This window comes from Poecilia reticulata, chromosome 11 (genome assembly GCF_904066995.2).
Source record: "Poecilia reticulata chromosome 11, P_reticulata-male-v2, whole genome shotgun sequence".
In the NCBI taxonomy this organism is placed as follows: Eukaryota; Metazoa; Chordata; class Actinopteri; order Cyprinodontiformes; family Poeciliidae; genus Poecilia; species Poecilia reticulata.
Window position 1 is genome coordinate 15,156,752 of NC_088840.1, and position 26,246 is coordinate 15,182,997.

A 26,246-nucleotide genomic window follows, 5' to 3' on the forward strand; every position below is an offset into this window, starting at 1 on the left:
AATGATAAAACCATGCATGAGCAAGTGGGCCGTCTAATATCTTATGACCATACTTAAAAAGAAAAAAAAAAGAGAGAAGGAAACTACGAAATATTAGGAAAAAAATATGAAAACAAGAGACACAACATATAACAAAGCAATAATGTTTTCAAAATTGAAGTAACAAATCATATTTATTTTTTGCCACAACAAAATAAGCTGATTTAAAGCATGAGTTTGTGCCTGGATTTTCTCTGTCTGTCTGCCACATTACAATGATTTCCCACTTACTTGACAATTAGACTCTGGCAGCTGGATGCTGATTTTTCTCTCTCTCTCTCTCTCTCTCTCTCTCTCTCTCTCTCTCTCTCTCTCTCTCTCTTTCTCCCTCTCTCTCTCTCCCTCTCTCTCTCGCTCTCTCTCTTTTTTTTGGGGAAAGGCGGTGAACGCTTGTCGCTGCAGTCATGTCACGTCCCTCGTGAGCTCATTAAGCGTGTGTGGAGCGCCTGGCTGATTGGCTCAACATACCAGAGATGGACAGACAGGCCTGTGCAGGGCTGGAGGGGAGGAGGGAAAGTGCGAGACAGAGACGGGCTGGAAAAGAACGGAGAAAGGAAATTAGCTAAAGTGACAGTAAAGATATCCTTAAGTCACTGTGTGTGTGTGCGTGTGCTTCTGTGTAAGTCTTCATCCTCATCCAGCCAGGCATGTGTATTTGTGTAAATATATCTACTCACATAAACACACATGTCACATGATTAACTGATTGAGCTCTAACTTCATTACCACGGGCAAGTCTTCTGCACACTAATCAATTTCCAGCATCCAGAAATGGCTTAGTACACTGCGCTGGCTGTCAGGGGCAGAATTAACTCCGGTCCTTTGGGGGGGAACCGAACACGTGGCCTGCAGTGGAAAAGGAAAAAAAAAAAAAAAAAATGGAGGGAGTTAAGAGTCTGATTAGAACGGCTGATACTTCGGCCCGCATTTGCATGCAGGCCGCGTCTCCGACGTCCGCGACCGCGGGTGCGTGTGTGCTGTTTAGCATTTCATTACCTAGCTGCTCTCCGTTAATAGCAGATCAAGCTGCTGCCTGTTAAGGCTGGCATTTTTACAGCCTTGTTTGGCTCTGACACTATCCAGCACAGGCAGGACCACAAACATCCAGCCATTTCCTCTGTCTGTCAACCTCCCATATCCCGTTTGGAGTTGGCGCTTTTCAGCCATTTGCTTTACAGCCTTTTACGTGGCCTGGGAAGTTTGACGGAGTCTCGAACAAAGAGGAAGAAGGATTTGGCTGTTTGTGATATTTCCTGTGATTATAATCTACGTAATAAGGCGATTATTTCTCACATATTTCACACATAAATGCTTCTTATCTTGTGACAGCAGTTGTAAAATGCACATGGTGGCGATTACAGAAGTGCTGGAGCAACTCGATGCCAATATTACGGCTCAATTTTTGCCAATATGAAATGTTCAGATGTGTTTGGAGATTGTTTCTGACAATTAAAAGGTGGATGGATAAATCAAATGCACACAAGAGAGCACAATGATTATGCAGGGGGGTGGGGGGGTTATATGTATATATGTACTATATATAATAACAAGCAATGGTATATTGCTAGAAAATTTGTTACCGAGATTTGGACAAAACAAAAACAAAGAACCATTTGTCTGAGGGTCAGAGTGAGGCTGGAAAAATGTTATTTGAATTTAAAAATGGCATGATTGTTGGTTGCAGACAGGCTGGACTGAGCACACACACACGGGCGCGCACACACACACACACGCAAACATCTCTGGTTTACAGAGAATGGTATGAAAAAGAGAAAACGTTGAGTGTGCAGAAGCTGTGTGAACGAAAATACATTGGAGTCAAGAGAAAAATGGGCAGACTGGTTGGAGATGAAAGACATCTGAAGCTTCGATACAAGCAAGGTGCGCAGAATTACAATTCTGAACCTAGAATATGCAGAATATTGAAGCAGCTGGGCTACAGCAGCAGATGACCGCACCGGATGCCCGATAGCTGAAAGCAATTTAAAGATTAAATTCCAAAAGATTCTGTAAAATTGGACAATTGCGGATCGAGTCAAAAGTTTTGTCTCAAAAGTAACAAAAGATCAAGCAAAACAGAAAGACAAGAGTGGAGCTGTGCTGTTTCTCAAGTGTTGTTTTTACATGTGAAGAAAGTGAGAGCAGCAGGAAGTCTTCTTTTTTAGCCTCCTTTGGCAAAGTACGGCCAGCGGTCTACAACAACAACACCACCACCACCACCACCACCTCCGTGCTTTCACGCCCCCGCTTTCCCCCTGATGAGCTGCTCCGCTACGGGACAAAAGCTGCTGCAAGTCAAGCATGAAAAGAGAGGAGAGGGAGGCACAAAGAAATTAAGGCTGCGCTCGAAAGAAAATAACAGGGAGGAGGGGATAACTGCCAGCTGTTGTGTTCGGCTCTGCGCGCACCGAGTCTCCCGGAGTAAAGAGTGCTGCAGGTGATATCAGTGGTGATGCATCGTTCATGAACCACTTACCGTGTTTTTGTTTCGCCATGTCTTTATATTAAACTTTATTTGGGGGCACGGCTTTCTTAAGGTTCCTGTGACAAGTCGAGTGAGCCGAGCAGCAGGCCCAGAGCTCGGACGGGAGTTGTTAATCTCTCTCTGACGGAAACTTTGCCTTCAGACTGAAGTAGATTGTTTCTCGAAAGCGGCCCGGAAAATAGGTTCAAAGTCAGCTGCATTAAGTTGGCAACTATTCTGTTTTCCTGACAGAATGTTTTATGAAGCCGCCACAAAGTTTTTGGCTTCATAAAAATGTTATTTACCACAGCGCTCCGGAAAGAAAAAAAAAAGGAGGAGGAGGAGGAGGAGGAGGTGTGTGAGCCAAAAACTCATCTACTCTGTTGTTGGGGTCTGCCCTCTTTCTCACACTTGGGGGGACTTTTTTTTTTTTTGATCTATATTGTTTGCCTTCCCTGCATGAAAATGACTCTTGGTGCATCAGTCAACTTCAGCTCTCACGAAAGTCTTTCCAAAAGATGCTTCAACAAGTTTGGTAAAAAAAATTAAATAAAATCTTTCAAGCTCCATTTAAATCAAACAAGTTACACCTCCACTTACCGTGACTGTTTATTGTGGGGTTGTTTTTTTTTTACACTTAGAGCATTTCTGATTACATCATGAAGAGGGAGGGGAAAAGCAGCGAGCCCAAATCACCCCCCTGGAGTGATACGTATTGGCTGGGGAGAGGTGTTTTCTTCTGCTGTAATCAAACGGAGTGATGCTCGCGCTGGCTGTGACTTCCATCACCAGAGGCTAATGGCTAATCAAAAAGGAAGGCTGCCAGCTCTCCGTTTCTCTCTCGCTCTAATTTTCTCCTCTATATTCACCCAGATAATCGAACAGACTCAATTCTCAACCATCGCTCACATTCAACTAGTGGGATTTGTTTTATTATACTGTTATAATACTGTTGATTTGATGCAATGCCTGGCAAAAGTATGCTTGTGCCTTGATTTTTTTTCCCCCCCACATACTATCTGGGAATTCCTCAGGACAGAAAAGCACAAAGTTTAGAGAAAAGGGCCAAAAAAATAAAATAAAATCTGAATATTGTGCCATACATCTGAGATAAATTAATGCTCAGGTGGGATAATCTGCTGAAAGGAGGACTGTTACGAGATTTACTCCACATCTCTGGTTTTTATGAAAGAGGATGCAAGAAGAAAGCAATTGTTGAAAGAAGCCAATGAAGACCTATTTGCGATTTGCCACACACCAGTGCAGAAGGTACTCTGCTCAAAAGAAAAGAAAGATACTGACGTTCTGCCGAAAAGGGAAGAAGAATTAGCAGGAAAACACATGAAAATATACGCACTTGGCAGTGCCAGAAGAAAACCCGTTACAGCTGAAGTGTCTCTCTGTTTCAACACACCGATTCCAGCACTCAGCTCGTTAGGACTCCGGAGAACTTGGCTGCCAAGTGAGGAGACGAGTCTGTGGAATCAAGGATGCATCTAAAAGTTGCAGGATGCCGCCTCTCGAGGAATGCAGCTGAAAACCCCTGATCTAAAAGGTTGTGAAAAACACAAGAGCCTCAACAACTGGAGCTTGAGATCTTTCTGTAGGACAATGAGCCTTGTAGGATTTGAAAATCGATGCACTTGTTCCAATCTGACTGAGCTTGAGCTGTTTTTTTTCAACGAAGGACAAACTGCCATTCTGTAAATGTGGAAAGCTAGTGGAAACATCCCACAAAAAAAAAAAAAAAACCTACATCTGGAAATGCAGAAGAAAGTTTTAACTCCAGGGGGCTGATTTCTAAACCAAAAAAAAAAAAAACATGTCTGGAGGTCTTTTCACTACACTATGCTGTCGGTGTGACACGTGAAATTCACATAAAATATGTTCAATCGTTTTGGTTGTAATACGTTTGAATACTTTTCTAAACCACCGCAGCAGAAATCATGACGTTTCTAAGAAGTTGCTGTCCGGGACGATCGCGCCCCGCGGCTGTGGAGGCGCAACGTTTGCACGCTCCTTTTGTCTCCCGTCTTTGTGATGTGCCTTGGTTCAAGGGTCAAAGTTCAAAGGCTCCGTGACCCCCACAGCTTTTGAAACGTCGCATCCCATCAGTTCTGTGGAGCGTTTGGAGGAGGATTTGTATTATTAATCAAAAGCTCCCCCCCCCCCATCATCCTCCGCCCTCTCCTCCCAGTGACTCTGAGGCCATTCACGAAGCCCAGAGTCAGGTCAGCCTCGCAAATTAACTTCACGCGGCAACAACTTTAGCTTCATTTCGGGTACTTCGTTTAATTAGTTTTTATTTATTATTTTAAGCCGAGCAAAGGCAGCGAGATGGGCAATTAAAGCAGGACGGGTTCACCTCACGATGGGCATACGTGCGCAAAATTAAGTGTTTCGCGTTGTTCATGTGCGAATATGACGAATCGAAGAGCTAAAGTTTCTGTCGCATCAATTTGAACAACTTTGTTGAAGTGCTTGACGGACGACCAGTTGGGCTGACAAAGTGAGGAAAAACAAGAGAAATTAAAAGTCACGTCACACTTGAAACAGCCGAGTTAAAATGTTCCTGCTAATTTGAAAACAACTTCTTAGGCTGGTTGTTGGAAAAAAAATAAAAATTGGGGAGCGGTCGCGCTCCACCCGACCACCTGGATTTGAGGTAAATTGGTTCTTTTACTGTCAGATTGTTTGTGTTTAATGTCTTCCACCTAATGAAGTCTTCCGTGGCAATATATTTTAACGGTCCAGCCTCGCTTCGGGCTACGGAGCCGAGGTGAAACTGGAGACACGCGAAGACTGGGGTTACATTCGCAGAGAGGAAACAGCCATCAGCTCCGCTTTAAAAAACACACATGCCAACTATCATCTTACACGACGAGGAGCCTTTTTACTTTCTTTAATTGGAAGAGTAAACGAGTCATTTTCTTTATCTCCTTTTCTCAGATTCAAAAAACCAGTAAAAAGAAAAAAACAGGCAGTAAACAATCATGGCTGCGGACGAGGTCTCAGTCAAATTTGCAGTCTGACGTGCTTGACTGCCTGTCGGTCGTCCCCTGACCACCATCTGCATTCTGTTAAGAGTTGCAAGAGGGCTTGGAAGCATAATGCATAAAGAAAAAAACAAAAAACCATCTCCCTTCACAGTCACTCTGCGTTATTTAATTAAATTCTGCGCTCCATAAACCTGATATTAACAGAGATAGGGGGGAAAAATGGTAATAGATCCAGCCTGGCATTATGTTTAAGGAATACGTTGTTGAGCTGGAATACATAATAGATATTAATTTATGCCACAAGGCGCAGATACACTCTTTTTGCCTTTTTTTTGTTTTTTTGTTACATTAATCTCAAATAAATGTGATTTATTTATGGCCAAAATAAATCACACAGAAAATCTTTATTTAATGAAGACTAACATTTAAATCACTTGGGATTTCACCAAGGGTGTTTTTTTTTTTTTTGTTCTTCTCCGTCTTTAAAGCCTTTTCTTTTTTTGCATGGAAACTCTACGCCAGCAGCCAGATGACTGCAGAGGGGATTATAGGTCACAGGTTTTGAGGCCCGCTCCGCATGACCTCAATCAACGCTGAAGGGAACGTTCACAAATAGCTAAAACTATCCAGATGATGACCTTTGACCTTGACTCTGCACCCACCAAAAAACCCCGCCGAATGAGGTGGACTCTGGTGCCTCTGGCTTCGGGAGACCAAACGCCAGAATAAAACAGGAAAGGGCAAAAACACCCAATTTGAATAAATTGTGTCTTTTCGTCTTTCCTCCATTTCCGTTTCTCTCACCCACTCTCGGAGCAGAGTTTTGCAGGCCTTTTAGTTTTACTTGTTTTACAAGAAAACTGTTAAAACACTTCCTGTCGCCCACTTCTGTGCTGAAAAACGCTGTCCAAACAAGGTTTACCCGAGAAAGAACTAGTAGAGAATAATACCGCGTTGTAATTTTGTTGCCGTTTGTGTTGTAAAACGAATCCAACTTGGAGCAATAGAAATATCTTTCACATTTTTTCATTATATCCAAAAATGTTGTTTGTTTTTTTTAAAATATGGATTTCAGATGAAAGCTCAAGTAGTGCGTGATTACGAAGTGGAAAGGAATAGCTAATTAAAATTAAAAAAAACAACTTAAAGTTTTGGAGGCGAGAATTCAGCCTATTTTACTCTGATTCCCTTAATTAAAATCTAATGTAATTAATTACTTTCAGAAGTCACAATACAGGATGTTTATTTAATTTAACATGCATAACAGCAGAGACATCTCCATAGTGAAGCATGGTGTTGGCAGCATGATGCTTATGGTACTGGCCAAATGCGAAATAAAACTTGGACTTTCACTTTCTAGCAAGTCAAAGACTTGTCAGTCTTTAAAAATTTCCATAAATTACAAAATATGTTTGGGTTTAATTACTACGACTATTTTTGCTAGGCATTATGTCTCAGCTGTAAATCATGTCATATTGTGCAGCAAAAACACAACGCTCTGACCCGAATAAAACTGGAATCCGACCTAAACAATGGAAATCAGGCTGACGGATTTCCCAGATAAGAGCCGTCTTTATTACAGCTGCCGAATGACACATTAAGAAATATGAGGTTTCTAGCATTTTAACACGACGCGGCTAATCCGACACTGCTTGGCAGCCTGAAATCTCCTCGAGCAGACATGCAGAAGGCCCTAAATATGTAATGCCATTAAATAAAATTAGAATAGCATTGTCTGACCGTAACAGAGACAGAAACGCACTCTCTTACAAGATGATAACAAGCGCACCGAGAGGAAAGCAGATTAATTTGCACCACATTTGTCCAGCAGAGATTCTTCCCAAAAGCGTTTCTATTTCTCCTGTCAAATGCCCTCGTACCATGAAGCAATGCAGAACGTTTCACGCAGTATTTGTCAAACCAAACTCGTTTTTGCCATTTGGTTTTGGCAGAGCAAGCCCTGTGCATGACACCTCGACCTCAAAGCGAACTCAGACAGCGACACACAAGGCAGCGGATTCTCAACAGCTGAGACGATTTCTTTCCTTTGAATCTGTTTTACTAAAAAAGAGTTTGATTAGATTAGCTTAATATCAAGTTTTACTTTCAATTCAATTTACTTTTACAGCTCCAATTGAGACTAAATGCTATCTCAAGAGACTTTACAAGACGAACACAGAGCCAATAAATATCAACTTACAGAGAATCCAATTTGGCTGAGAGTCAATTGGAACGGTCAGTAATAGCTTATCAATAGTTTTGTTCTTTTTCTGGCAAAAGACGCGGCAAAGCACACAAGCGCTGTGCAGGGAGTATTTTCCATGTCATGAAAACATAAAAAAGTGTAAAGTGGTTAATAGAAGCGACGTGCTAGCAACGAGACACTATTAAATACGGAATAACTGAAGCAGGAGTTTATGTGTGTGGTTTCTATGCGATGAAAACAGATTACATGTGAGTAATGGCAGCAACCGCTCCGTCACTGACGCCGTCAAGGAAGAAGGTTAAACCAAGCGTAAATGACTGGTCAGGGGTGCTTTCAACAGAAAAGTGAGTTTGCATGAGTGACGCTGGGAATAGTTCCATCATCGGTTGATGGAGCTATTCCATCAACCGATGGAATAGCTCATTCTGGATTCTGGATACAACCATTTCTCTGGTTGTATGAAGAAAACAGGCAAAGCTAAACTCAAAGCACTGGACCAGTAGTACTTTCTACAGTACAAAAACACAATATGCAGCGTTTAATGGCAGCAACAGGTAGAGAAGACTCAATCTGTGAATAATAAACAGAAGCATAGAGAGCAATGTACATCAACATTCTCCTGGTCACTACGGGAGATGACAGAGAATATCGTCCTTCCTCTGATCGGTTCTGTAAACATTGGAGAATCATTCAGAACACTTTGAGGCTAAACCCCAAACCCACCGCACTATTAGCGCTCCGTCAGAGCGGGTGATGTTTTCTTCTCCCTCCACGAACAAGTGCACAATTCCTTAGCACCCATGCAGACTTTTCAGTCAGCTTCAGATCTGTGAGTAAACAGGGTTGCATTCGCAAGTAGTCTCTCACAGCTGCATGTCTTGTGTATCGTTTGTGTGTGTGTGTGTGTGTGTGTGCGTGCGTGCGTGCGTGTGTGTAGCAGATGGGTGTTAACTGTGTTGCCAAGTTGAACATCTTTCATAGAAGGCTGTCAGATTAAAATAAAACTTCAAAGCCATTTCTAAAACTCTTCAGCTATGACAAGCGCCTTCCTACTTTCAGCACAAGAGTCAGATGTAACGCTGAGATAGATGTGAACTATTAAAAGTTATCAATGCGTTTCGATGACGATATAGTTCTTCACGGCATTCTGAAGGATTTCTTTTTTATTTTGGAGGTCAACAGTAAGAGCTTAGTGAATAAATCATATGAATGAATTATCTTGGAAAATAAAGTGCAACACCACGAAATGAGTAAAGTCTTAAATTAAATAAATTTAATATAGTAGCAAAGTTTCACATCAAATAATTTTCTCTAGTTCTCCAACAGTGAGTTTAGAGGATTTTTTTCCCCTTCCCCTTGCACACTACTCTCTCATCACAGCCCGAGTTGTGAACATTGTTATTATTGCTGCGAACATAGAAATTGATGAAGTAAGATTTTATTCAAATGTAACCGTTTTCTAACTTTCTGAAGACAATATATACCTGCCTCACTTGGATGGCAAATGGTTTTGTCTCATTTTGAAATGTGACAAAGAGAAACAGGCCTGTTTAAAAAGATTATGCCGTGGGATTATTAATATAAAACGCCTTCAAAATACTTTAACAATTTCAAAAATACATTTTAAAAATAAACTACACATGTGAAATTCACATGTGATATTCTCATAACTGTGATGCCTGTGGAACAATTATTCCTTGAATTTTTTTTTGTTGTTTTTTTTCTTTACTTACCAAATGAACTTGAATTTAAAGGTTTTGGCTCTTTTTCCCCATTTTTCTTCTGCATTGTTTAATTACATAATTCCTATTATAATAAAAGAATATGCTTTTTAAATAGCTCTGCACCAATCTTAATCTATATTTTAAATTATTTCAAGTTCTGATTACTCAAAACAAACTTGGCAGCTTTGAGTAAAGAGGGAACAGAACCTCAACATTTCTATAAATCACCTGAAACCAACCTTTTAAATTAGGGTGTTTATGAATTGGATTAAATGGGGAGAATCACTTTGGAATCGTTCCATATTGTTGCTGAGATTATTGGTAACATTAAAATGTGTGTTGGTAATCTGAAACCTTCAAATGTGACAAAAACAGGAAGTAAATATATTTTCCTCCTTTATTTATTTATTTTTTAAGAAAAAACAAAGAGGATTAAGATTTATTTCTGAGATTACCTTAAATTTCAAGTTTCACCATAGCAAACACCTGAATAAAAGTCCTAAAACTGTGTCAAGGCTTCTGGTTTTTGCGTGCCAGCCCAGGATTACTGGTGGGACCCATCTAGCCACTGATCCTTACGAAACTTTTGGTAGGCGCCCTGAAAACAAATGGGTTGAAAATCCTGATTTTGGTTACTGTTACGACTTTTTATTTTTATTTTTTCCTGGAGTTCTTCATGGTCCTTCACTCCACATCTGTTGGCCTTTTATGATTACAGTGTAGTTACACAGCTGGCAGTCAGCTGCAGTGTTACCACAGTGTCCTGGTGTGTGCCATGTTGTATTGGTACAGTGTGTGAGAGAAACCCTCTGAAGCCCGAGGAAACGCTGCTCATCGAACGAGGAGACAAATCCCACGGAAGCTGACGTAATTGCATTGCGGAAATAATCACACAAACCTAAACAACAAAAAAAATGAAAATAAACATTTAAGTTGAACAGAAAGTGCGTTTATTGAAAATCGAGTTAATAAAGCCACATTTAATCACCTCAAACAGAGCGAATGTTAGTGTCACAGTGTGGTCATGTGAACATGTGTTTCTGCATGTAAGGCATGCCCGCCTGCCCGCCCGCCCGCACGCGCATCCAAGTTCTCCTTACAGATCTAGCTCTGCATTTCGAAGCCTGGCCCCAAAAGCTGCTCCGCTTCTTTTCTCACTGGGGGCATTTTGCTAATATTTTCATTACATTCAGAGCGGGGCGGGGAGGGGAACAGAGAGAGGAAGGGGGGCGCTTTCCGGGGTTGTGGTCAGCACTTGTTTTCAAAGCATAGCGTTAAACCACAGGAATGCTAAGGCAGATACTTTGGTACACTGACAGCTGCCACCAGTGGCCTGATTCTTTGAAGAAAGCTGGGCTCTGAATGCTGGGGCTTTCTCGTTGGCTCTGTGCACATGTGTGAATACGGTTCATGAAATCCTGAGTCGAAAGGTAAAAATTCTTTGTTGTGATTTTTTTTGGACTCTCTTCTAGTTTACACACAATCCTCAGCAAGAGTTCACTTCTGATACGTTTGTACTGTTGCTCCAAAAAAGTCAGACTGTTTCGATTCTGTACCAAAGTCCATTAAATAAATATTATATATGATATTAATGTAACTGTGACAACCAAGATGGTACGTTTCTTTAGCAGAAGAAGGCTTAATAGTTTCTTTTCTCTTTTAAGGAAATGAGATCACATTAAACATTTGGGTTTAACATATTTGTGTGATTTGAGAGTATTTTCCCTTGTGAAATTTAAATTAACTAGTTTTTTTAATGTTTATTTGTAATCATTTGGATTATAAATCTACTGGAACTAATGATTTCTGCTTAAGTTGCTCTGAAGGACCTCCTGGTTTCTGTCTTTATTAAACTTTTTTCTTTCTAAAAACAGCCAAATTTGAGCAAATTATATGATTTATCATGTGCAAAAGAATATACAAATAAAATAAAAGCCCTTAAAATAACTGAAACCACTATCCACTCCTGCACACTCATCCTTCTGCATGAAAGGAAATCCGATTCGCCCCTGAATGCCATGTTAATGCATCATTAATACCAACATAAACGTACGTAATTACATGCAAACATGGTTTTATGGGCTCCCACCTGTGTAAATAGACTGCCAGTTTATTTAGCTTTAGCTGAAAGGCTGACTGGTTCCACTGCAGCGCCTTCAGGGTGCGAGGAGACTAAAGATTACATGTGTCATTATATTAAACAGCAGCAGCAGCTCTTGTTCTTTACACAGTAATGTAAGGTGACATACATTTTACATGAGATCTACTGACCGGCTACTGCTCCACTTCATTTAAAGCCAGTGCAGAATTAATTAGCTAAATGTCTCTGAGGTTAATTATTTTCTCGCCTCTCTTAAGAAAGCACTTTTTTCCTCCCCCATTTAAATACTTTGTCCCGACACACTTTCTCATATGACAGCTTGTCTTCGCTGAAGTTTTAATCCTATTATTTAATCTCTTTGTTTGCAGTCTTACATTAACATTGTGTAACATAAAAGTGGAGCCAGGTGAACATGTTTGCGCACCGCAGCAGGAGTACAGATTAAAGCACATCATCATCATCATCTGTCAGGCATACATGAACACACACACACACACACACACACACACACACACACCCGCGCGCGCAGGCTCTTATTAGAGGGTGGTCTGTAAAGCCTGAGGTTAGGTTGATTAATTAACACTGATATAGATTAATTAGCCGAAGCAACACTTTGATCTGAGGAATGACCTCCATATGTGGAGTCGGCTCCGCAGCGCGCTTCACCACGTTCACGTTCATGGGATCTGCGTGCAAAATGACACGGCGTGCAAAGTTCCAGACGCGCATTTCTTCCCATCCTCCATCCTTCTTCATCCCCAGCACTTTTCTCTTCTTTTACCACCTCCAGCAAGCCATCTTCCCAGTCCAATTCTGTTCAACGTTATGATGAAATTTGGTTAAATTGATTGATTTTTTTTTTAAATCAATTTAACTAGAAATGCATCATTTAATTTATGTAGTAATACATAAATTATAATGTATGTAAAAAATAAAAATCATAAACTAGATTGGTGCCCATCTCAAACCAATAACACACGCCATGTTTTGCCTTGCAATGTTTAAGTTTAAAGTTAATTTAAGGAGATTATTTGGCGGCACAGAGATGATTTCATTTTGATCAAATCTCAGAGGCAGATGATGAATGGAGTTTAACAAGCGCTTGTTTATTAAGCTAATTAAGGTCATTAATTCACATTGATGTGTGACTGCAGTTCAAGATACTGTCTGAGTTATCAACAGGTCCCGAGTTCACGCACAAGGCCTGCAATAAGGCTTTTAATGAAGATCTGAAAACATTGAACGAGTTCATTTACACCAAATACTGTACATGTTGTAATTCTTGATGTCTGTGGGGAATTTTAACATTGCTTGGATGTTTTATTTATTTATTTTTTTTATTATTATTGCTATTTTAAATAAATATTCACACGCCTTCGAAAACAAGTTTGGCTTGTTTGAAAGGTATGTCAGAAAGAAACTTACTCCTTCTAAAAACAATATTAGCAGACTGGCCGTAAGGCACATTTGGCAAAAACCCAACGTGCCGCCCGTCTGCAAAAGCATTTCATCCCTAGTGCCAAGCACGGTGGTGGTAGACGTGTTTTGCACCCACATTATCTGGACATGTTGCAGTCACTGAGGTGAACATGAACCTCTACGCTTGTCGAGGCATTTATTTGTTTGCTTTGGACCTCTGATAAATTCTGTAAACAAGTGAGTCAACCACACTGCACAGATGTAGTAGACACAAAGAAGTATCAAAATGTTTCAGTTTCAGTCCCCAATAAGCTAATATATGCTTATGACTTGTCAGGAAAAGTGAGAAAAAACTGGAGTGCGAGTTAGAAAAATAATACTCTCTGCAGTCAGAAAGGCTCTGTCACAGAGAGCGCTAATAACTCCACGCTATGCTGCTGCTATTGATATTACAAATAAAAGTTGTCTGAAATGTATTTATGCAGCAAAAGACATTGAACGCATACACAGAAGCAGACCCAACGGCCCAGACCTGCAGCTGACAAACCAACTGGAACTGCAGCTTCAGATATTCACATATTGGACATATTCGATGAAAGTTATAGCTGCTAAATGCATTTCTTTAATATGTTTTGTCTTTAAATTGTAAATAACATATGCAATATAAACAATATGACATCAGGATCTGGACCACCTCTGACATACAAGGAGGTTTTTAGCCACAGCCGCAGCGTGCAACACTTTTGGAGTTGTTTACTCTTCAACAAAACAAAAGAAAAGTGACCCAGAGGTCACCTTTCTGCCTCAACTTCTCTCTGCCTCCTTCTCTGCTGAAGACAAGGATCTCCACGGGCTGCTATCATTAAAAATCAATGTGGCTGCTTATTTAGAGTTTGTATGAATTGTTGAGGGACGGGGTGGTGGGGGGGCTCTGACAATTCCCCAGTGCTGAGCCCTCCAAGTCACATGTGGTTTGTCAAGCTTTGTCAGAGGACAAAAAGCGAGAGCGAGGCTGTAAGAGAGGAAGAAATTGAAGGTGTGTGTGCCCCCCTCCTAGCTACTGAGACTGTGTGTGTGTGCGTGTGTGTGTGTGTCTACAACATAAGGGGGAAAGCTCTGAGGATGAGTGGGGAGGAATAGCTGCCGGGGTCTCCATGGCAATGATGCTAGTTAGCTAGCTAGCACTCGGGGGCCTTGGAGAAAAGTGACAATACAAGGGACTTAGCAGCAGCCGTGGCTCAGCAGCCGCACTGCATTAATGAGATTTTTCACACCTATTATACACACTCACTCAGTCTCCTACACACACACACACACACACACACACACACACACACACACACACACACACACACACACACACACACACACACACACACACACACACACACACACACACACCCAGATAGTGTCACGGCAGCAGCAGCAGCAGCAGCCGATTGATGTGAGCTCATTGTGCTCTCAAGCAGCCTTCTTTTCTACGAGTCTGTGTTTGACAACAAAATCAGAAGCAGCTTCGGACTGTTTATGAGTAGATGCAAAAAATAAAAAAAAAAAAAATAAGTGTGTACAAACGCATATAAATAATGTTTTCCTCTTTTCATCTTTTTCAAAGTGTGATAACCGACACAAAGACTCGCATAAACAACACGACGGAAGGAAACAAACAACGGCTAAATTATAGAGCGAGACTCAAGGCTGTTATTACAAACCATTACGCTCCTTTATGTTATTGTACTGCTTCATCTGCACCAGCAGCCTGGGAGTGGACTCTCTTTCCATAGGAAGAATGAAATGTGTGCAGTGACAGCTGTTCTCCAGTTCTGTGTTTTCAAAACTGGACTTTTGTGGCAAAGTTGCATGCAAATGTAGATCATTTAATTCAGTAACATGAAAAAACCTGTAGTCGCGGGGGAAGTTACAAAGCCATTTCTAAGGCTTTGAGGTTCCACTGAACCAAAGTGAGAACCATGACCCTCAAACGAAGAAATGTGGTAAATCAGTAACTCGTCCTGGAGGTGGCAACGGGGCCCCAGATCGACATCTGAGGCGCTGCAGGCCCAACTTGCCTTGGGTAAGGTCCGTGTTCATGACTTTTCATCATAGATGAAACCATAAATTCTGCTCCGCCAGAAAATGTCTGACCATGGTTTCTTTACCTTAAGCTTTAGGACTCTTGTTTTATGCAGCACAATAATGACATGAAGCACACAAGCAACTTTACCTTTGCCCCCCCAAAAAAAAAAAAAAAAGAAAAATGTAAAAATGAGGTGGCTTTGAAGTGGTATAATCAAGTTCTGGACTTAAATTTGACTTAGGTGCACAATCTAACAATGTTGTTGAGCTAAAACTATTCTTCAAGTTAATGTGAAAATGTTTGGGGGTTTTTTATGTCAAAGTACCAGGTAAGCTGGAAATGAAAAGCTAATTTGTATCTCCTATAATAAATGTTGGTGGGACATCTCAACGCTTCCATGTTTACCGTCTTAGCAGGATTTCCCAGTTTTTAAATTCGAGGTAAACGCTGACGGTCAAAGTGTAAACTTTGACTATTTAATTACTGAACATGACTAGAGCATAAATTTTACTTGACACTCAGCCACGATGATAGAATAACAAGTTAGAACATCAGAGAAGAGTCGTCACATCTGTGAGCCAGACAATGCGATTGCAGAGCAGGTGTTCTTCCTCATATCACAGCAGCTGTCGGTCAAACATTCCCTTAATTTGATTGCGCATATTTGAATAAAAACACAACATTCAGTTCTGATGTTCTGATGTTTAGCAGAGCCACCTTTCTATTGAAAACACATTTGGCTTGTCACCTACTCAGGTTAAGTTTTCAGATTGACATTACGATCAGATAGCAATTAAGAACTGCAACCTGGAGTATGATTGTACATGCACAGCTCTGCAAGACGTTTATTCAGTTTAAGATTACTGGGATGAACGTCTCCTCCGTTTTTGTTTTTGGAGCTTTTTTTTTAATATTCCTTTTTTTCCTTACTTTTCTGAAAACGTTACGATGCAAACTTGTTCATCCAACAACGGCAAATTAATTCAATATCTACCCAAATTCCATCTATCGCTCTACTTTTTCACTTATTTAAATAATCAAGTTGGTTACACTAGTCACGCCGCCTGAGCCGAGTTTCTCATGCCTCACTCCAGCAGTTTCAGAACAGGAAGGTTAACGCTGAGCTCTGCATTTTCACCACGGCCTCTTTCTGTGTGTGGTTTTTTTTGTGTGTGTCAGTGGAGAGAACATGTTTACAGCCCGTGTAAGTGGTTGTGTGCCTGCGCATGCATGTCTCACCTCCTCCTCACCCTGCTCCGCTGAGAGATGAACAGATGGACACAGTCGGAGGGAGGTGGGTGGAGGGGAGGGAGTCTAGCACCGAGTAACAAAGGAGAGAAGGACGGACTTTTCTATCTTGTCTCCGTTCTGCAGTGACACGAGGCACCACGCTGTGCCGCAGACATGTCAGACTAACAGGTGATTCAGAGGTGGCTTTCAAGGGAGCGTTTGGGCGACAGTAGGACGATGTGGATGGCAACTTGAGCAACAAAGGTGACGCTGTGCGAGAAAAGACTGCACAGGCTGCAGAAATGCGACTTGGATGGCCAACCGTGAGGAATCAAAAGATCCACGAATTAAAAATTGATGCATTCGTGTTGTAATCAACTTTGCTTTGACGTAGCCTTCAACTTAAATTTCTCTGACTGAGCCGTGATTGCTTTCTTCGTTTTAAATTAACTTAAAAAAACAAAACAACAAAAAAAACACAAACTCCATTTATGACATTTATAAATATTCTCCAGAGATAAAACCTGACAGATTAACTTATTGGACCTTTACTCAAGTTGTGGCACAAATGTCTGTTCTTCATGTTCATGGTTTTACGCTAAAAAATGAATCACTGACTCCCCCCCCCACCCCCCCAACAGTTTCCACATAATTATATTTCGCTAGCTGAAAGCAAAAATCATTGTGATCTGTTCTCTTTACTATAATAAATCAATGTAATCCAACAAGCACCTTATTTATGTGTTAATTGGATGTAAAATGCTAACTTAATGTGGACAACCGCCCTGGTTTATATCTTGGAGTGTAAATTGTCCAGGTACATGTGTTAGATGTCAAAGCTTGGTGTGTAGGAGGAATTTAACCTCAAACTCTAATATGGTTTATATCCTATTAGCTGGACAGGATGTGGTCGATTCTTATCTTTTCAGAGCAAGAAACGTGGCATTATCTGAAAATCTGGTTTAGTTAGTAATTCTGTCTTCTTCCAACCTGCATTTTCAAAAAAACACAATAAGATAAAAAAAATAAAAAAACTTCAGAAGGCTTACGGGTCTTTTTTAGACAACTGTTGTATAAAATGGCCTCAACATTGTAGCAAAATGTCCATCTACCGATTCCCATTTGCCGTTGTACAATTTGCTCTCTTTATGTAAAAATCTCCTCCAGTGCACAGCGGTTCAGCTGCTTCTGCTCTTCGCCTTGCAGGAAATGTCCGACGAACCTCCAAAACGTGGCCTCCCGACCCAGATGCCTGAACCGCTCCTTCTGACTCCGTTTGATGCGGAGCAGCAGCGGTTTTTAAAGTGTGAGCAGTTAAAAGACCAAAGGAAGAAAATTAGTTACACTTACAACACCAATAACAGATTTATGTTCAACAATTTTCAGCTATTATTTACGATGGTAAGGTACTACATACGTTTATTCCCTCAAAAGAGAAGGTAAAGTAGATGAAGTTTTAGAGTCGTGTGTGTGTGTGTGTGTGCTGTCCTGGCCGTTAGCACAGCAATCATCTGCAAACTGAACAAATTGGATAAGTACATGGAGCATGAGCCACGAGGGAATTTATCTTTTTTTTTTTTATGTCATTAAAAGCATACGGCTTGTGTGTCTGTTTTGTCCTCGCCTCCACATTTTTCCATTTTTACGTCCAAAAGGATACTGGAGAGAGAAATGGGTATGTAAAATGTTCAGGATCATCATGCAGTTATCTACAAATAAGCAGAATTGTCAGTAATTCGAAATGTTCCCACACATTTGCTTGTTTTTACATTAGGTCTTTATCCGCTATTGTCCATCGCCCTAGAAGCACATCTGATGGGTTTTTTTTTTTCTCTCTTCTCTCTTGTAACTGTGTCAGCTGTGACAGTTCCTTCAATTTAAAGGAAAAATTAGATTTACTTCCCTCTGCCAGCTCCGGTCTTTTATCAACACATACGGGGCAGCGAGATCACATCTGACAAGAGCAGCGGAGGTGATCTACGACCAGATTTATCCCTTTAAAATCTTAATGTCTGACAGCAACAACAAATAAACACGAAGGAAAACAAAAAGGGATCCACGGGACACTGAAATAACAGCAGCTTGGCGCTATTTTTACTGCCTTTTTATGCTGTGTGCGGAGCACAATTTAGCATTGGAAGGGGACAGGCTGCTTTAAGTTTTGCAAATTTCAGCAAATGCCAGTGTAGGAAATCTACATCTGCACATCTCTTTCAAAGATACAAAGTGACTCTGCCTGTCTTCCTAATATAATTAATAAACACCTGCTGCCAGCTGCAAAGCCAGGAAAGCATAGTTTGAATGTTTTTTATTATGCGTTGCAGTTGGAAATTGGTCAAAGTTGGAGATGAGCAGTCAGCTCTAAAATTGCAGCAGAAAATCTGTTCATTCAGAAGCCTCGATACTTTATTTGTATCACTTCCTGTCTCGTACTTGAAATCAGAGGCGTCTTGAGTAAATCTAAGACGGCAATGATATGCTTATTTATGATACAGAAAATATTATGAAACTGAAACCCCCAAAGTAGTCATTCTCACTCTGTAGACATTACGAGCAACACATATGTTTTTAAAGGAAAACAAACTTATCTGTGCTCAACCTTTAAATTATATTTCACCAAAGTTCTTGTTTGTTTGATTTTATACCCAACTCAGTGCCAAAGAAGAGAAGATCTGTGCCCTGATTAAAGACAAATAATTTTATATTCAGAGATAATCAAGACTTGTGTGCTTCTTACATTATACCCCAGGAGTCTTATCTAAGTTTCTTGAAGCCCTAGGAAGAAACATTTCTATATTATATGTATCATTTGTTTTTTCATGGAGCCCGAAGAAGCAGTGATGCTTTTTCAAAGTGTACACTCACGTCTCCTTTGTACTCAAACTTTCTCTCTTTCCTTTCAAACACATGAAAATGAGAGAAAATCTGATACCTGGCTCAAAAACAAGCCAGAGAAACAAGGGATCAAAAAAACAAACTTATTACTGGTGGACAAGTCACTTCCTCACACAAGCCACGGGTATAAGAAGTAGCAATTTCTATACATCTGCCAATATATGATTTCTAGCATGTTTATGATGCTTTTGGCTTTCTTGTTGAATAGCTTTGCAAAGGGGAGAGCCGAGTGGTTTAGCTCAGCCTCTTCAGGTAGCCGTCGTCTCTGACGGTATTTGCCTGCAGCCCAACATGGGAGCCAAGATACAGTAGATGCTCGAGCGCTTTTCTTTTTCTTGACGAGCCAAATAAAACTTTACGCTCGACAGTCTGTCCAAAAATGGATTTCTTTGCTTCCTGCAGGTACGAGACACTTGTAATCTATCTGACGCTGTTCGAGTATGGGACTGCGTGGCAGGTTGGCTCCTGCCAGGGAGTTACTTTAACACCTCCGTCTGTGTGTGAGAAAATTTATGTCTGTACAAAGAAATTTTACTATTAGCATTTTGAAGAATGTTTCTCTTCTAAAAACAATTTTTATAGCATTTTGAAGTGTCTTGGCCGCAGCTGCAGCGCACAATGTGAAACAGGCGAACATGTAGATGCTCTTGTACTTTATTAGACAATAAGATTTCACACATTGACTTAATTAGTACTTGATAGTGTTAACACCCCCTGAATTTTTCACATTTTGTCATGTGCTTTGTTGGGTTGTTGTGTGTTAGATCAGCACCAAGCAGTGCATCATTTTGAAGTTGAAGGAGAATTAATATCTGATTTTCAAATCGTGTCAAGCATTTGTATCAAGTCTCTCTTAATTTAAATTCCCTAAATAAAAAAAACTTGTCCAAGCAATAGTAAGCCACGCTAGTTAGTAAACTAACTCAACCTGTGTGTAATTTAATGTCAGTATAAATCCAAATGTTCTGCAACTTTTAACAATAGAGAACAAACGCCATCATTAGGGTAAAGTTTAATAAAGCAGAGTTAGCTTATAAAACACAGTCTAATGCTTTGAAGAACTCGCACTGTTCAATCTATCTGTATATTGTCTTAACCCAGTTATCCGTGAAAGCTGGACGGGGGCCGGGTGGGTTGGTGTCTATCTCCAGTGATCATTAAATAACCGGGCAGGGTGGGGGACAGGGAACCAATCTCAGGTCAACACTGAGACACACCGGACAAACAACCATGTACACACACACTCGTACCAAAGTGCAATTAGAGAGACCGGTTATCTGAAAATGCAATTCCAACAAGACTTTCCACCTAAACCCACAGGCTGGAAACAGCAGAGACAGGAAGTAGGCGTTAGTTACAGAACATTCTTAAGGAAAAGTCTTGAGATGGCGTTGGAGGTTCACCTCCCAGTATCATACAACCAGTGGTACGATGGAAGGGTTTAATGACCCAGTCAAAGTCGAAACCTTAATTTCATTGATCATTTGTGGCGAGACTTGAAATTGCTCTCCAGATATTTTATCCACCCTGACCGAGCTTGAGCTGTTCTGCAAAGAACAATGGGCAAAAACCTAATATCATAGATGTGCAACTCAGTACTTACTCAGAGTGGCTGCAGCCCATCATGGGAATCTACATCAGTGCAAATCTACATTGCACAATTCTCATTTTTGTCTCCAAAAAAAAACATCTTCAGTACCATATTTATCTTCCTTTACACTTACAGCAAAGACTACTTTGGTTCGTCTGTCACATAAAAATCTCAATTAGATATTTCAAGTTCAAGAGACCTAAAGCCTAATTGCTTAATTAGGTAGGAGAGGTTAGAGTCCAACCATTGCCACTCTGACACTCTAACCAGTGTCTATGTATAGCATGGACTGGTATGCATTCCAGTTGATACGTTTCCAGTACCAGTGCGCAGCGTACAGAGTGCATCTCCCATTTATAGGAACAACAAAGCAGAACCAATGAGTAGATTTTAATGCACCATAAAATATAGGGTCATTACAGTGCACGGTAGTCAAATAAACAGGCTATTTCCTTTCATGTTTACATTCACTTATTCAGCCTCGTTTTCTCCTCTGTACAGTATCTGTGCATAACAATGTGAGCATCAGGAGAATGATAACCAAAGATGGAGTTGTTAATAGATATTGCCTCCAGGCAATCATTGATTGATCACACTTTGCTCGCTGCTTCTTTTGTTTAGCACACACACATGCGCGCACGCACGCACACACATTTTAAGCTACAAATGCTTAGTAGGGAATATAACATTCATGGTGACTGGCTGAAATGTTGAATCGAGCACCGAAACAGACTCAGACTCATATTTCTGATAAATTATTTGCTAATTTTCCTGCAACTTCAAGTCACTGTTTGGTAATGCATATTTTTAGGAGATGGTACCGTTTTCTTTTTTTTCTTTTTTCTTTTTTTGCTTATAAGATCCAGACACCTCAGAGAAGAAACGACACAAACCAGAGCCCGTGTTTTTAGCAAGAAACACAGATTCATGCATCTTCATAGCTGCTTATTTTCTGTCATTTCAAAAGAGTATTTCCACTTTGTTAAACACAGAGGTCTCATTATTGTACTACTGCTGCTGCTGTTGCTGGGGCTTGTTTTGCATGCCGGCGCTTACATGGCTGCGCGATCACTTTATATCCGAGTAAAAACGTGTGTGTTTGTGCAACTGCAGAGAGAGAGACACACACACACACTCGTGTCGAAGGTGTGGTTGAGACGCAGCAGCGGTTTGACATATATTCTCTTGTGTGATCACACACAGACACAGGATGTAAGGTGCAGTCTGCATAAGAAGAACGCGTCTACACGCATTTTACAAGTTGTCTAGAAAACACGACTGAAACAGATGAGGTGACAGAAGCTCTCCCATGGCATTAAGATAAGCGCATATCAAAAATCGCTCGCTTGCAATGAGGTATATATACTCTGCCAACAAAAAGGAACTGTGTATGCAAGCCTAATGCACACATCAGAACACCAAGTGGATGTTCAAGCGCTCCAGAGACAGTTATCGACTCCCCTGATAAAAAGGAGCAAAAGGCTGAAAAATAAATTCATGTTTATTACACTGGCACAATTTGACACGAAACAATTTCCTGACGTTTTCTAACCATGAGTTTTGAGAGCTGTTTAAATATCCTTTACCTTCCTCCTGTCTGTGCACGGTGCTATGGTTAGTCTGGTTGGCCAATTGTTGTAGGGTTTCTTCCCCCCTTTGTTTTAAATATTTTTTTTAACAATTAATCTCACTGAAGATATGAGCAAGTTTAAGTGAGAAGCTGTTTTCTTGTAGCTTTTTCCGTGCCTGTGAAGATTGACACATATAAGCTTTTCTTCAGTGATGTTTTCTTTTCCTTTAGTCTTTCCTGTCTAATGTAACGGCCGAGAGAAATTTGTTTCTCATACAGTTAATATTTAGACCCCAGATAAACTTTATAAATTTAAATATTACAATTACAAACTTATAAAAGGCTCACTCAAATAAAATGTATGTATTGGAGTGCAATATATATATAAATATGTATATAAAATATTTTTTTAATTAAAAAATGCACTTACATTTCTTATCATTTCATTGTATTTTTAACAACTGAATACCTCTACTTAAATTAAAACTTGGATTTCAAAAAATGTTACCATGAGATCATGATCCTGCAATAAAAACATTGATTTTTGGCTCCTTGCAAAGCTTTGTCAGGGCTGCCAATAAATATGTAGGATGCTATATACATGCAGTTGCTATAAAAAGTGTAGGTTTTTCATAGTTTTCTGAAGAATTATGAAAAAGAAATTGTAAAAAATGTTTTAAAAGTTCAGGGTTTTTGTAGGCTGGTTCACTTATGCAGTTCTCTGAGAAAAATCACTCTTTTTTTAATCTGATACTCAAATTGCCAATGTTCTTAAAGATCTATTTTTCCAGAGATAAGAGTACAAAACAAAAGCAAAACAGATAAAAAAAATGGCAGGATGTCACAAAAACATATTTTTGAACAGAGAACATGTGCAGCAAAATTGTGTTTAATAACTAACACTAAAATCCCAGCTGGGCAAAATTGTAATTCAAAGATAGACTATTTATTTATTTATTTATTTAATTAATTGTGGTTGTCACTGTGTGACTGTTCATCGGCAGATTCGATGTCTGTCAATGTTTGTAAAACAAGCTCAGGGGTTTGATGTCTCTGGTTTTTGACACGCTGTCAGCTGGGATGTCTGAGCAAAAACAAGGAACGAAAACAGAGAAAGTGACAGTCGCTGACAATATTTATAGAATGTAAAAGGCTACATATCTGGATGACATTTGAGGGGGGGGGTTATTATTATTAATTCAATTAATAAGTTGAACCAAAAATCATTAAAGAGTAAAAAACAAACAAAAAAAAAAACACAGAGAAAAATTAACCCAAAAACACAGCTATATGACATTAAACAGTGGTGGGCCATTTGTGTTCCTCAGAACAATTTTGTGTGACCACAAAGTGTTTGGCACGACACAAAACATTTTTCTTTTATTAGTCAACTTCTTTTATTTTTGTTATCATTATTTCAATCCTAGCAATTTGATTTCATTTAAATTCCAGTAATATTCTTGTAATTAAACTCCACACACACATCTATTATTTTTTTCCTCAAAACCAGCCTGCAGTACACCTATTTATTAAAATAAAATAAAAAAGTAAAATAGTAGCTGAAGGAGGAGGTGGAGGAGCTCCATCTTTTTACAGATAATCTGTCTCATATCATACTGTCGCGACACGGTGACAACTTTAACGAATACATAACAAACATGTGTTTGTAAAAGCTACAAACTGCACTATTTAAAGGAGTGAACCACACCTAAACATGAGAAGTGGAACAGGCCAGCTGTGTTTTCACATTTTATAAAATTAAAATAAAGTAACAATCTACCACAAACTGACATTGCAGATGGCTCACTTAACAGCAGGGGAATTTACTATGAAGTAGGATTGGCTGCAAAACGATTTTAAACAACAAGATCAGCTAAAGCCAATGCTGTGTGGACAAAAAAGGACACTCTTTTGTCCCTCTTAAGGAACGATTAAAAGGACACTCGCCCTTTAATAGTTCAAGGAGCTGTAAAAAAAAAAATTGCCTCATGCATTAATATCAACAGAAGTAATATTTACTTTCCAACTTTTAAATTTGGAGTGGATATCTTTTTGATACCGACATGCTTTACATGCAAAACATTTTAATGGGCTGAAATGTTTTAGCCTCCCTGCTGAGCAGCAGCAGTTTGTGCGAGTTGCTCGCGTTCATCAGCACCTAATCTATAAAAGATGTGACATTTAAAAAAAGCTTAAACCCTCACCAGGAGCTCCACTCTAACACATTTAGCCTAGCCACATTAACCATCTGCCATATAGATTTACTGAGGATAACCCATAAAATTTGTTTTTATCACTTTTCAAACTGTTATCATTCAGCAGTTGAAATGGCAGAGTTTTAATGGGACGTATTAAACACCTAATTGAAGTGTAATGTGCTAAGATTTTATTTCCTTTGTAAGTGATAGTGACACGTGACGACATAAACCCACAGACCATTAAACAGGGGTCAGTGAATTAATTTCAATGCCAAGAAGTGTGCGTGTGTGTGGGTGTGTGTGCGTGTGTGTGTGCGACTGTATGAGGATGTGTGCAGTCGCTCTGAGGCCAACGCTGTGGAGGACGCATGTTTCTTCTGCATATGCAGTTGTTGAACATACAAATGTATTCATGACCCTTGAACTTCTTCATTTTGCTACATTACAATGGGATTTTATGAGGCGGTCCACAGAAAGTAGGGGGGGTAATCATTAATAAATAAAAAAAACTGAAAATGATGGTGTGTGTTTCAGTAAAGATTTAGCTAATTTTACAGAGGAAAAAGGACCTGTACACCATGATGCTGTAACAATGTTTGACAGAGGGCATGGTGTGTTTAGTGGGGTATACAGCGTTAGTCTCTAACAATATAATGTGCTTGCCATGTATTCAAAAAGTTCAATATTGGAGTCAAATGACAAAAGCGCCCTTTAGCCACATGTTTGGAGTGTCCCCTAGATGTCATGTGGAAAACTGCAAAGGAGACTTTCTTCTTCTTGCCTGTTTTCTATGAAAGCCAGATTTATGAAATATCATGGACAATCATCTGCATTTCTACATATCTAGTTATCAGAGCAAAAGGAGCTAAAAACAAATGCGTGGCAGGTTTGATTGCATTTTTATTTCTTTAAAAAAAGAAAAATCACAATCTTGTTGTAGATTGTGTGGGTCTATTGCATAAAATACCAAGAGAGTTCGGTTTGTGGTTGCAACATGCAAAAACAGAAACTCGGGGCCTTTCTTCTACTTTTGCAAGGCGCCGTATGTGCAAAACAAGAAGCATGTTTTTCTGTAAAAGTTCCGTCTGTGTGCTTCTTTGTCAGCCTGTTCTTGTTTGAAGGCTGAACCAGCTCTGTGACAGCATCTGCCTTCCCCTCATCAACCCTCTAATCACCGTGATTAGTGAGTCATTTTGTCATTACAGGTTTCATATCCCACACGGCCTTTCCTGGAGAGATCTTCAACCGCACAAACACACACACAGACACACAGAAACATCACTTGCGCCATGTGTCCCTTCGTATCCGACTAACGCGGCCGATCGACTAAACTTAACTAGGCCACCATAAATCCCTTACACTGGTTCTAAACCATCACAAAAAATAAACAAATGAAAATAAGAAATTGGTCCCTGCGTTTCTTTTAGAAAGGCTCCACGTCTTTGAGTCCTGTCATTGTTCTCATCTTTAAGTGAAAAGTAAACACACAAAGTGAAAGAAACACACAATAGCCTGGCTGTTGATCACAAACCCCCTCCACCTTCACCCCTGCAGGCTGCCATCCATCACGGTGCCACTAAGGAGGGGAAAAAAGGCACAGAGGACGGAGGGGAAAAAAGACTGGAAAGCGAAGAAAGAACCGAAAAGTGAGACAAAAAATGGAGGGGGGAGCAACCTCATCTGTCTTTCTACCTTGAGCTGGGCCTCTCCTAATCCTACACACACACACACAC

The 26,246-nt window shown here is 40.1% G+C and overlaps 1 long non-coding RNA gene across 1 annotated transcript in view; it reads right to left on the reverse strand.

Annotated features, from left to right (window-relative positions):
- Positions 1-302: 302 nt before the first annotated feature.
- Positions 303-26,246, reverse strand: part of LOC103472427 (uncharacterized) — a 37,227-nt gene continuing 11,283 nt past the window's right edge. Inside the window, exons 2-3 of the long non-coding RNA XR_534858.2 lie at positions 766-885; positions 303-573 (exon numbers count right to left, since the gene is read on the reverse strand). This is a non-coding gene — a long non-coding RNA (uncharacterized LOC103472427). The remainder of the gene's footprint in view (positions 574-765; positions 886-26,246) is intronic.